Source organism: Pelobates fuscus, chromosome 6, assembly GCF_036172605.1.
Source record: "Pelobates fuscus isolate aPelFus1 chromosome 6, aPelFus1.pri, whole genome shotgun sequence".
NCBI lineage: Eukaryota > Metazoa > Chordata > Amphibia > Anura > Pelobatidae > Pelobates > Pelobates fuscus.
In genome coordinates this window covers 307672151-307686962 of record NC_086322.1, presented here as the reverse complement: position 1 = coordinate 307686962, position 14812 = coordinate 307672151, and positions in this window count along the sequence as shown.

The following is a 14812-nucleotide window of genomic DNA, read 5'->3' as shown; positions in this document are numbered from 1 at the left end:
GAGTACACCTGTTAGCGCTATATAAATAAAATATACATACACTGTATACCTACTGCACTTACTGTACCTCCCTCTACAGTAATGTAACCTGTAAAGTGCTGAGTACACCTGTTAGTGCTATATAAATGTAATATACATACACTGTATACCTACTGCACTTACTGTACCTCCCTCTACTGTAATGTAACCTGTAAAGTGCTGAGTACACCTGTTAGCGCTTTATAAATAAAATATACATACACTGTATACCTATTGCACTTACTGTACCTCCCTCTACTGTAATGTAACCTGTAAAGTGCTGAGTACACCTGTTAGCACTATATACATAAAATATACATACACTGTATACCTACTGCATTTACTGTACCTCCCTCTACTGTAATGTAACCTGTAAAGTGCTGAGTACACCTGTTAGCGCTATATAAATAAAATATACATACACTGTATACCTACTGCACTTACTGTACCTCCCTCTACTGTAATGTAACCTGTAACGTGCTGAGTACACCTGTTAGCGCTATATAAATAAAATATACATACACTGTATACCTACTGCACTTACTGTACCTCCCTCTACTGTAATGTAACCTGTAAAGTGCTGAGTACACCTGTCAGCGCTATATAAATAAAATATACATACACTGAATACCTACTGCACTTACTGTACCTCCCTCTACTGTAATGTATCCTGTAAAGTGCTGAGTACACCTGTTAGAGTTATATAAATATAATATACATACACTGTATACCTACTGCACTTACTGTACCTCCCTCTACTGTAATGTAACCTGTAAAGTGCTGAGTACACCTGTTAGCGCTATATAAATAAAATATACATACACTGTATACCTACTGCACTTACTGTACCTCCCTCTACTGTAATATAACCTGTAACGTGCTGAGTACACCTGTTAGCGCTATATAAATAAAATATACATACACTGTATACCTATTGCACTTACTGTACCTCCATCTACTGTAATGTAACCTGTAAAGTGCTGAGTACACCTGTTAGCACTATATACATAAAATATACATACACTGTATACCTACTGCACTTACTGTACCTCCCTCTACTGTAATGTAACCTGTAAAGTGCTGAGTACACCTGTTAGCGCTATATAAATAAAATATACATACACTGTATACCTACTGCACTTACTGTACCTCCCTCTACTGTAATGTAACCTGTAACGTGCTGAGTACACCTGTTAGCGCTATATAAATAAAATATACATACACTGTATACCTACTGCACTTACGGTACCTCCCTCTACTGTAATGTAACCTGTAAAGTGCTGAGTACGCCTGTTAGCGCTGTATAAATATAATATACATACACTGTATACCTACTGCACTTACTGTACCTCCCTCTACTGTAATGTAACCTGTAAAGTGCTGAGTACACCTGTTAGCGCTATATAAATAAAATATACATACACTGTATACCTACTGCACTTACTGTACCTCCCTCTACTGTAATGTAACCTGTAACGTGCTGAGTACACCTGTTAGCGCTATATAAATAAAATATACATACACTGTATACCTACTGCACTTACTGTACCTCCCTCTACTGTAATGTAAACTGTAACGTACTGAGTACACCTGTTAGCGCTATATAAATAAAATATACATACACTGTATACCTACTGCACTTACTGTACCTCCCTCTACTGTAATGTAACCTGTAAAGTGCTGAGTACACCTGTTAGCACTATATAAATAAAATATACATACACTGTATACCTACTGCACTTACTGGACCTCCCTCTACTCTAATGTAACCTGTAAAGTGCTGAGTACACCTGTTAGCACTATATAAATAAAATATACATACACTGTATACCTACTGCACTTACTGTACCTCCCTCTACTGTAATGTAACCTGTAACGTGCTGAGTACACCTGTTAGCGCTAAATATAATATACATACACTGTATACCTACTGCACTTACTGTACCTCCCTCTACTGTAATGTAACCTGTAAAGTGCTGAGTACACCTGTTAGCGTTATATAAATATAATATACATACACTGTATACCTACTGCACTTACTGTACCTCCCTCTACTATAATGTAACCTGTAAAGTGCTGAGTACACCTGTTAGCGTTATATAAATATAATATACATACACTGTATACCTACTGCACTTACTGTACCTCCCTCTACTGTAATGTAACCTGTAAAGTGCTGAGTACACCTGTTAGCGTTATATAAATATAATATACATACACTGTATACCTACTGCACTTACTGTACCTCACTCTACTGTAATGTAACCTGTAAAGTGCTGAGTACACCTGTTAGCACTATATAAATAAAATATACATACACTGTATACCTATTGCACTTACTGTACCTCCCTCTACTGTAATGTAACCTGTAAAGTGCTGAGTACACCTGTTAGCACTATATACATAAAATATACATACACTGTATACCTACTGCACTTACTGTACCTCCCTCTACTGTAATGTAACCTGTAAAGTGCTGAGTACACCTGTTAGCGCTATATAAATAAAATATACATACACTGTATACCTACTGCACTTACTGTACCTCCCTCTACTGTAATGTAACCTGTAACGTGCTGAGTACACCTGTTAGCGCTATATAAATAAAATATACATACACTGTATACCTACTGCACTTACAGTACCTCCCTCTACTGTAATGTAACCTGTAAAGTGCTGAGTACGCCTGTTAGCGCTGTATAAATATAATATACATACACTGTATACCTACATCACTTACAGTACCTCCCTCTACTGTAATGTAACCTGTAAAGTGCTGAGTACACCTGTCAGCGCTATATAAATAAAATATACATACACTGTATACCTACTGCACTTACTGTACCTCCCTCTACTGTAATGTATCCTGTAAAGTGCTGAGTACACCTGTTAGCGTTATATAAATATAATATGCATACACTGTATACCTACTGCACTTACTGTACCTCCCTCTACTGTAATGTAACCTGTAAAGTGCTGAGTACACCTGTTAGCGCTATATAAATAAAATATACATACACTGTATACCTACTGCACTTACTGTACCTCCCTCTACTGTAATATAACCTGTAACGTGCTGAGTACACCTGTTAGCGCTATATAAATAAAATATACATACACTGTATACCTATTGCACTTACTGTACCTCCCTCTACTGTAATGTAACCTGTACAGTGCTGAGTACACCTGTCAGCGCTATATAAATAAAATATACATACACTGTATACCTACTGCACTTACTGTACCTCCCTCTACTGTAATGTATCCTGTAAAGTGCTGAGTACACCTGTTAGCGTTATATAAATATAATATACATACACTGTATACCTACTGCACTTACTGTACCTCCCTCTACTGTAATGTAACCTGTAAAGTGCTGAGTACACCTGTTAGCGCTATATAAATAAAATATACATACACTGTATACCTACTGCACTTACTGTACCTCCCTCTACTGTAATGTAACCTGTAACGTGCTGAGTACACCTGTTAGCGCTATATAAATAAAATATACATACACTGTATACCTACTGCACTTACTGTACCTCCCTCTACTGTAATGTAACCTGTAACGTGCTGAGTACACCTGTTAGCGCTATATAAATAAAATATACATACACTGTATACCTACTGCACTTACTGTACCTCCCTCTACTGTAATGTAACCTGTAAAGTGCTGAGTACACCTGTTAGCGCTATATAAATATAATATACATACACTGTATACCTACTGCACTTACTGTACCTCCCTCTACTGTAATGTAACCTGTAACGTGTTGAGTACACCTGTTAGCGCTATATAAATATAATATCCATACACTGTATACCTACTGCAATTACTGTACCTCCCTCTACTGTAATGTAACCTGTAAAGTGCTGAGTACACCTGTTAGCACTATATAAATATAATATCCATACACTGTATACCTACTGCACTTACTGTACCTCCCTCTACTGTAATGTAACCTGTAAAGTGCTGAGTACACCTGTTAGCGCTATATAAATAAAATATACATACACTGTATACCTACTGCACTTACTGTACCTCCCTCTACTGTAATATAACCTGTAACGTGCTGAGTACACCTGTTAGCGCTATATAAATAAAATATACATACACTGTATACCTATTGCACTTACTGTACCTCCATCTACTGTAATGTAACCTGTAAAGTGCTGAGTACACCTGTTAGCACTATATACATAAAATATACATACACTGTATACCTACTGCACTTACTGTACCTCCCTCTACTGTAATGTAACCTGTAAAGTGCTGAGTACACCTGTTAGCGCTATATAAATAAAATATACATACACTGTATACCTACTGCACTTACTGTACCTCCCTCTACTGTAATGTAACCTGTAACGTGCTGAGTACACCTGTTAGCGCTATATAAATAAAATATACATACACTGTATACCTACTGCACTTACGGTACCTCCCTCTACTGTAATGTAACCTGTAAAGTGCTGAGTACGCCTGTTAGCGCTGTATAAATATAATATACATACACTGTATACCTACTGCACTTACTGTACCTCCCTCTACTGTAATGTAACCTGTAAAGTGCTGAGTACACCTGTTAGCGCTATATAAATAAAATATACATACACTGTATACCTACTGCACTTACTGTACCTCCCTCTACTGTAATGTAACCTGTAACGTGCTGAGTACACCTGTTAGCGCTATATAAATAAAATATACATACACTGTATACCTACTGCACTTACTGTACCTCCCTCTACTGTAATGTAAACTGTAACGTACTGAGTACACCTGTTAGCGCTATATAAATAAAATATACATACACTGTATACCTACTGCACTTACTGTACCTCCCTCTACTGTAATGTAACCTGTAAAGTGCTGAGTACACCTGTTAGCACTATATAAATAAAATATACATACACTGTATACCTACTGCACTTACTGGACCTCCCTCTACTCTAATGTAACCTGTAAAGTGCTGAGTACACCTGTTAGCACTATATAAATAAAATATACATACACTGTATACCTACTGCACTTACTGTACCTCCCTCTACTGTAATGTAACCTGTAACGTGCTGAGTACACCTGTTAGCGCTAAATATAATATACATACACTGTATACCTACTGCACTTACTGTACCTCCCTCTACTGTAATGTAACCTGTAAAGTGCTGAGTACACCTGTTAGCGTTATATAAATATAATATACATACACTGTATACCTACTGCACTTACTGTACCTCCCTCTACTATAATGTAACCTGTAAAGTGCTGAGTACACCTGTTAGCGTTATATAAATATAATATACATACACTGTATACCTACTGCACTTACTGTACCTCCCTCTACTGTAATGTAACCTGTAAAGTGCTGAGTACACCTGTTAGCGTTATATAAATATAATATACATACACTGTATACCTACTGCACTTACTGTACCTCACTCTACTGTAATGTAACCTGTAAAGTGCTGAGTACACCTGTTAGCACTATATAAATAAAATATACATACACTGTATACCTATTGCACTTACTGTACCTCCCTCTACTGTAATGTAACCTGTAAAGTGCTGAGTACACCTGTTAGCACTATATACATAAAATATACATACACTGTATACCTACTGCACTTACTGTACCTCCCTCTACTGTAATGTAACCTGTAAAGTGCTGAGTACACCTGTTAGCGCTATATAAATAAAATATACATACACTGTATACCTACTGCACTTACTGTACCTCCCTCTACTGTAATGTAACCTGTAACGTGCTGAGTACACCTGTTAGCGCTATATAAATAAAATATACATACACTGTATACCTACTGCACTTACAGTACCTCCCTCTACTGTAATGTAACCTGTAAAGTGCTTAGTACGCCTGTTAGCGCTGTATAAATATAATATACATACACTGTATACCTACATCACTTACAGTACCTCCCTCTACTGTAATGTAACCTGTAAAGTGCTGAGTACACCTGTCAGCGCTATATAAATAAAATATACATACACTGTATACCTACTGCACTTACTGTACCTCCCTCTACTGTAATGTATCCTGTAAAGTGCTGAGTACACCTGTTAGCGTTATATAAATATAATATGCATACACTGTATACCTACTGCACTTACTGTACCTCCCTCTACTGTAATGTAACCTGTAAAGTGCTGAGTACACCTGTTAGCGCTATATAAATAAAATATACATACACTGTATACCTACTGCACTTACTGTACCTCCCTCTACTGTAATATAACCTGTAACGTGCTGAGTACACCTGTTAGCGCTATATAAATAAAATATACATACACTGTATACCTATTGCACTTACTGTACCTCCCTCTACTGTAATGTAACCTGTACAGTGCTGAGTACACCTGTCAGCGCTATATAAATAAAATATACATACACTGTATACCTACTGCACTTACTGTACCTCCCTCTACTGTAATGTATCCTGTAAAGTGCTGAGTACACCTGTTAGCGTTATATAAATATAATATACATACACTGTATACCTACTGCACTTACTGTACCTCCCTCTACTGTAATGTAACCTGTAAAGTGCTGAGTACACCTGTTAGCGCTATATAAATAAAATATACATACACTGTACAGTGAGTGCAGAATTATTAGGCAAATGAGTATTTTGACCACATCATCCTCTTTATGCATGTTGTCTTACTCCAAGCTGTATAGGCTCGAAAGCCTTCTACCAATTAAGCATATTAGGTGATGTGCATCTCTGTAATGAGAAGGGGTGTGGTCTAATGACATCAACACCCTATATCAGGTGTGCATAATTATTAGGCAACTTCCTTTCCTTTGGCAAAATGGGTCAAAAGAAGGACTTGACAGGCTCAGAAAAGTCAAAAATAGTGAGATATCTTGCAGAGGGATGCAGCACTCTTAAAATTGCAAAGCTTCTGAAGCGTGATCATCGAACAATCAAGCGTTTCATTCAAAATAGTCAACAGGGTCGCAAGAAGCGTGTGGAGAAACCAAGGCGCAAAATAACTGCCCATGAACTGAGAAAAGTCAAGCGTGCAGCTGCCAAGATGCCACTTGCCACCAGTTTGGCCATATTTCAGAGCTGCAACATCACTGGCGTGCCCAAAAGCACAAGGTGTTTAACACTCAGAGACATGGCCAAGGTAAGAAAGGCTGAAAGACGACCACCACTGAACAAGACACACAAGCTGAAACGTCAAGACTGGGCCAAGAAATATCTCAAGACTGATTTTTCTAAGGTTTTATGGACTGATGAAATGAGAGTGAGTCTTGATGGGCCAGATGGATGGATTGGTAAAGGGCAGAGAGCTCCAGTCCGACTCAGACGCCAGCAAGGTGGAGGTGGAGTACTGGTTTGGGCTGGTATCATCAAAGATGAGCTTGTGGGGCCTTTTCGGGTTGAGGATGGAGTCAAGCTCAACTCCCAGTCCTACTGCCAGTTTCTGGAAGACACCTTCTTCAAGCAGTGGTACAGGAAGAAGTCTGCATCCTTCAAGAAAAACATGATTTTCATGCAGGACAATGCTCCATCACACGCGTCCAAGTACTCCACAGCGTGGCTGGCAAGAAAGGGTATAAAAGAAGAAAATCTAATGACATGGCCTCCTTGTTCACCTGATCTGAACCCCATTGAGAACATGTGGTCCATCATCAAATGTGAGATTTACAAGGAGGGAAAACAGTACACCTCTCTGAACAGTGTCTGGGAGGCTGTGGTTGCTGCTGCACGCAATGTTGATGGTGAACAGATCAAAACAGTGACAGAATCCATGGATGGCAGGCTTTTGAGTGTCCTTGCAAAGAAAGGTGGCTATATTGGTCACTGATTTGTTTTTGTTATGTTTTTGAATGTCAGAAATGTATATTTGTGAATGTTGAGATGTTATATTGGTTTCACTGGTAAAAATAAATAATTGAAATGGGTATATATTTGTTTTTTGTTAAGTTGCCTAATAATTATGCACAGTAATAGTCACCTGCACACACAGATATCCCCCTAAAATAGCTATAACTAAAAACAAACTAAAAACTACTTCCAAAAATATTCAGCTTTGATATTAATGAGTTTTTTGGGTTCATTGAGAACATGGTTGTTGTTCAATAATACAATTAATCCTCAAAAATACAACTTGCCTAATAATTCTGCACTCCCTGTATACCTACTGCACTTACTGTACCTCCCTCTACTGTAATGTAACCTGTAACGTGCTGAGTACACCTGTTAGCGCTATATAAATAAAATATACATACACTGTATACCTACTGCACTTACTGTACCTCCCTCTACTGTAATGTAACCTGTAACGTGCTGAGTACACCTGTTAGCGCTATATAAATAAAATATACATACACTGTATACCTACTGCACTTACTGTACCTCCCTCTACTGTAATGTAACCTGTAAAGTGCTGAGTACACCTGTTAGCGCTATATAAATATAATATACATACACTGTATACCTACTGCACTTACTGTACCTCCCTCTACTGTAATGTAACCTGTAACGTGTTGAGTACACCTGTTAGCGCTATATAAATATAATATCCATACACTGTATACCTACTGCAATTACTGTACCTCCCTCTACTGTAATGTAACCTGTAAAGTGCTGAGTACACCTGTTAGCACTATATAAATATAATATCCATACACTGTATACCTACTGCACTTACTGTACCTCCCTCTACTGTAATGTAACCTGTAAAGTGCTGAGTACACCTGTTAGCACTATATAAATAAAATATACATACACTGTATACCTACTGCACTTACTGTACCTCCCTCTACTGTAATGTAACCTGTAACGTGCTGAGTACACCTGTTAGCGCTATATAAATAAAATATACATACACTGTATACCTACTGCACTTACTGTACCTCCCTCTACTGTAATGTAACCTGTAAAGTGCTGAGTACACCTGTTAGCACTATATAAATAAAATATACATACACTGTATACCTACTGCACTTACTGTACCTCCCTCTACTGTAATGTAACCTGTAACGTGCTGAGTACACCTGTTAGCGCTATAGAAATAAAATATACATACACTGTATACCTACTGCACTTACTGTACCTCCCTCTACTGTAATGTAACCTGTAAAGTGCTGAGTACACCTGTTAGCACTATATAAATAAAATATACATACACTGTATACCTACTGCACTTACTGTACCTCCCTCTACTGTAATGTAACCTGTAAAGTGCTGAGTACACCTGTTAGCGCTATATAAATAAAATATACAAACACTGTATACCTACTGCACTTACTGTACCTCCCTCTACTGTAATGTAATCTGTAAAGTGCTGAGTACACCTGTTAGCGCTATATAAATAAAATATACATACACTGTATACCTACTGCACTTACTGTACCTCCCTCTACTGTAATGTAACCTGTAACGTGCTGAGTACACCTGTTAGCGCTATATAAATAAAATATACATACACTGTATACCTACTGCACTTACTGTACCTCCCTCTACTGTAATGTAACCTGTAAAGTGCTGAGTACACCTGTTAGTGCTATATAAATATAATATACATTCACTGTATACCTACTGCACTTACTGTACCTCCCTCTACTGTAATGTAACCTGTAACGTGCTGAGTACACCTGTTAGCGCTATATAAATAAAATATACATACACTGTATACCTACTGTACTTACTGTACCTCCCTCTACTGTAATGTAACCTGTAAAGTGCTGAGTACACCTGTTAGCGCTATATAAATAAAATATACATACACTGTATACCTACTGCACTTACTGTACCTCCCTCTACTGTAATGTAACCTGTAAAGTGCTGAGTACACCTGTTAGCGCTATATAAATAAAATATACATACACTGTATACCTACTGTACTTACTGTACCTCCCTCTACTGTAATGTAACCTGTAAAGTGCTGAGTACGCTTGTTAGCGCTATATAAATATAATATACATACACTGTATACCTAGTGCACTTACTGTACCTCCCTCTTCTGTAATGTAATCTGTAAAGTGCTGAGTACACCTGTTAGCGCTATATAAATAAAATATACATACACTGTATACCTACTGCACTTACTGTACCTCCCTCTACAGTAATGTAACCTGTAAAGTGCTGAGTACACCTGTTAGTGCTATATAAATGTAATATACATACACTGTATACCTACTGCACTTACTGTACCTCCCTCTACTGTAATGTAACCTGTAACGTGCTGAGTACACCTGTTAGCGCTATATAAATAAAATATACATACACTGTATACCTACTGTACTTACTGTACCTCCCTCTACTGTAATGTAACCTGTAAAGTGCTGAGTACACCTGTCAGCGCTATATAAATAAAATATACATACACTGTATACCTACTGCACTTACTGTACCTCCCTCTACTGTAATGTAACCTGTAACGTGCTGAGTACACCTGTTAGCGCTATATAAATAAAATATACATACACTGTATACCTACTGTACTTACTGTACCTCCCTCTACTGTAATGTAACCTGTAAAGTGCTGAGTACACCTGTCAGCGCTATATAAATAAAATATACATACACTGTATACCTACTGCACTTACTGTACCTCCCTCTACTGTAATGTAACCTGTAAAGTGCTGAGTACACCTGTTAGCACTATATAAATAAAATATACATACACTGTATACCTACTGCACTTACTGTACCTCCCTCTACTGTAATGTAACCTGTAAAGTGCTGAGTACACCTGTTAGCGCTATATAAATAAAATATACAAACACTGTATACCTACTGCACTTACTGTACCTCCCTCTACTGTAATGTAATCTGTAAAGTGCTGAGTACACCTGTTAGCGCTATATAAATAAAATATACAAACACTGTATACCTACTGCACTTACTGTACCTCCCTCTACTGTAATGTAATCTGTAAAGTGCTGAGTACACCTGTTAGCACTATATAAATAAAATATACATACACTGTATACCTACTGCACTTACTGTGCCTCCCTCTACTGTAATGTAATCTGTAAAGTGCTGAGTACACCTGTTAGCGCTATATAAATACTGTATTCCCATATTATTTTGTTTGGATTCTTTTTGATCTCATTTCTTTTCTTCTCGTTCTTATCGTTCTTCCTGTTGCTCTCCATTACTGTCTTGTGAAGTTAGAAATGTGTGTAATTCCGCTGTAATGAGTCACTGAGTCATGTGTAACAGTTTGGTAATAAAGCCATTTCATGGTTTTTACTAGACATCGGTCAGTTTTAGAAATATTTCATCATAATGGCCCATGAAGTTACATGCGCTGGGGCTGGGGAATGGAATTGGGAACTTTCCAAAACGTGAGACCCTTCTCTGTACCCGATCTAGGAGACTAAGGAGATCTGTGCCCTGATCAGGACAATCTCTTCTGAATTGGCCAATCCTGTTAGCTGCTCTGTATGAGGACGTGCAATGCTCAGGATTCAGGACACAGCAAAGTACAGCACTGCGGTATACTGCGTTCTCTAAAACAACCACAATGATATCAGTTACAATCTTCCTTTAAACAGGTGGTGACCATCTTGAATCACAGTTCTGGAAGAATTGCAATTTGCAGGGCAGACAAAACTGTGTATTAATCAAAGCAGCCATGTCCACAAGAAATGCAACCAATCTATTAATCTGTGGCATTAAGGGGGGAGAGATTATAAATGAACTCCATATTGTTATAAATTTACTATAAACAAAACAGCAAATAGCATGTTATTTCTCCCCCTCTTCTTCAGGATTTTAATGAAATCACGTGAAACAAGTGATCGCTGACAGCCAGCCATTCGGCATAGCTAATAGAGGGCACAGCTCTGCCAAACAGTCATTTGGGTTACATCACCCCTTGCCCTTAAGTAGTCTGACGGAGCACCATACTGATGATATTTTTTTTGCTTTGACAGCAACTGCATGATGTAAACTTAAAGAAAAAGCAACAAAGCACTAATATCGTTCTGACACCTCAACACACTGTAAATATTTTGGGATAAAGAGGTTCAGTCCCGAAAGCTCCCCCATCAGCTATGGCCATGCAGTACAGTGAGCTTAGGGTACATGCAGTGCTCATTTAGTGATGGCGTCCCTTTAAGGTATACGATGGAACCATATCAAAAAGTAGTTAATGAAATCTAGCCTGAAGTGTACACAAAAACCTCGCACACAAAAACACAAATCTTATCCTAAAACCCTTCCTCCCACCTACCCAACTAATTCGAAACGCTGTCTGCCTGTTGTCTGGGAGCAGGAACCTGGACTTGATCATATTAAAAAAGACTAAGGACAAGACTTGCTAATTGTCAAAGCTATGACGCAATTTCACATTGTTCAATTAATGACATGTACAGCTTACATAATGGATATGTTAATGATTAGAAATGAGTTCTAAAGATTTTATGAAATCCTTCAAGTCACCTTGAAACAAATAAAGGTTACTTGTAAATGCCAGCTTAAAAGAAAAGTCAATGTCATTATCATATTGGACATTGTAATAAAACTGCATACAGTGCTCTAATGACATGGGCTTAATCAGCATCACACAAATATCTGCTCCCAGACACAGAGATACAGAGACACACAGACACAGATATACACCGACATACAGACACAGAGATACACCGACATACAGACACAGAGGTACACCGACACACAGACACAGAGATACAACGACATACAGACACAGAGGTACACCGACATACAGACACAGATATAGACCGACACACAGACACAGAGATACACCGACATACAGACACAGAGATACACCGACACACAGACACAGAGGTACACCGACATACATACATAGATCTACACCAACACACAGACACAGATATACACCGACACACAGACACAGAGATACACCGACATACAGACACAGAGGTACACCGACATACATACATAGATCTACACCAACACACAGACACAGATATACACCGACATACATACACAGAGGTACACCGACATACATACATAGATCTACACCAACACACAGACACAGATATACACCGACATACATACACAGATATAGACCGACACACAGACATAGAGATACACTTACATACAAACACAGAGATACACCGACATACAGACACAGAGGTACACCGACATACATACACAGATATACACCAACACACAGACATAGAGATACACCGACATACATACACAGAGAGTGTGTGTACATATCAGAGTGTGTATATGTGAGCATGTTTCAGAGGGTGTATATTATATATGTGTGCCTGTATTAATGTGTGTATCAGAGTGTATATATATGTGTGTGTGTGTGTGTGTGTGTGGTTAAATGGTTAAAGAGTCTCAAGATGATGTGAAGTGTAACTCATATAACTGCCAGCCAGCCTACATCCCCACATTTAATATTACTGTAATGGTTAATGGTGGTGTAACATCACTGCATCGGTATAAGTGACAAACATTTAAAGCCCGCCACTTACACACGATTTAAATGTATACAAACTGTTTTATGTGACTGTGAGATGTGTGTGAAGCCAAAACTCACTAATATAATATAACAAACATTACATTGTTTCAAAGCTGTTACCATAATTATGACAGTAAATAATATATATTGTTGTTTTTCTTTCTTTTACAAATTGTTAAAAAATGTATTATTATAGATTGTGGGTAGTGTTACTGTATAACGCCTGTCCATTAGTTTACTCCATGTGTTATAGGACTACAATTCACATCATCCTTTGCTAATCTGTATAACAGGTGAATATTATCTATGAAACTTAGGTAGAAATTGTATATTAATCGTTTGCTCCTATGAAAAAATTATCTTGGGTCTTTTTATGCAAACAATGTGGTTTCTTCACTAATTAAGATAATTGCTAACAGAACGTACACATGTAAAGCCAAAGTAATCATGTGGGGAAAATAAATACGTATATTTCGTATTTTATCTTAAACGTGCCGTTACGTGAGGATATAAACCCAAAAATGAGTTACTCACTAAACTTATTGATCAGAAAACTGCACATATTGGGCTAAAGTAGCTGAATTGGTCAATTCTTCCATTTTGGCCTATTTTTCCCACTCATGAAGCTGAAAACGTTTAAATCCCTATCAGTTCCTCACAATTCCCAGTTTAGTGAATTCGCCTTATACTTACTGTAATATTGCTTTGTCTGACAGATTGTCTCTTTGTGGAGAAACACCTTAACAAATCATGTTACACAGTGAATGGGTAAAGATAAGGATATAGATAGCACAAACAATGAACCCTAAGGAATAACCACTAAAATCCACTTTTAATTGTTTATCATTTCACTTAAAATCGTTATGTTCTGGCTACAACACATTTTTTTAAGTAGGAGAATGAGTTTCCCAGGTGTAGGCATGTAAATGTTTTAGGATTGCACAGAAAGGTGTCTTCAAACAGGAACCAGATATTTGTTACATAGAGACACAGATCGTGAACACAGATAACGTCCAACTGGGCCATCAACTTCTTGATCTCGTTAGCCCATCATTGAGACAGATGTGTTTGGTAACAATGAGAAACAGTCCCAGGTTCAGTCAATCCATGGTTACACACAGCCAGGACTCAACAAGGCTGATTGGATTGTAGCCAGGGCTGAGAGCAAAACACAAGGAAAAATATTAACTACAACAGGTGCAAGATTAGCCGAAATAAACATAAACACGATCCACCTATTTGTAGGGGTCTTTCTCACACTATAGGATAAGTAAAGGGATATTACGAATACGACACAGTAACAAACCATGACCTGCCTCTCCTTTTAACAAGTAAAACGTGTTT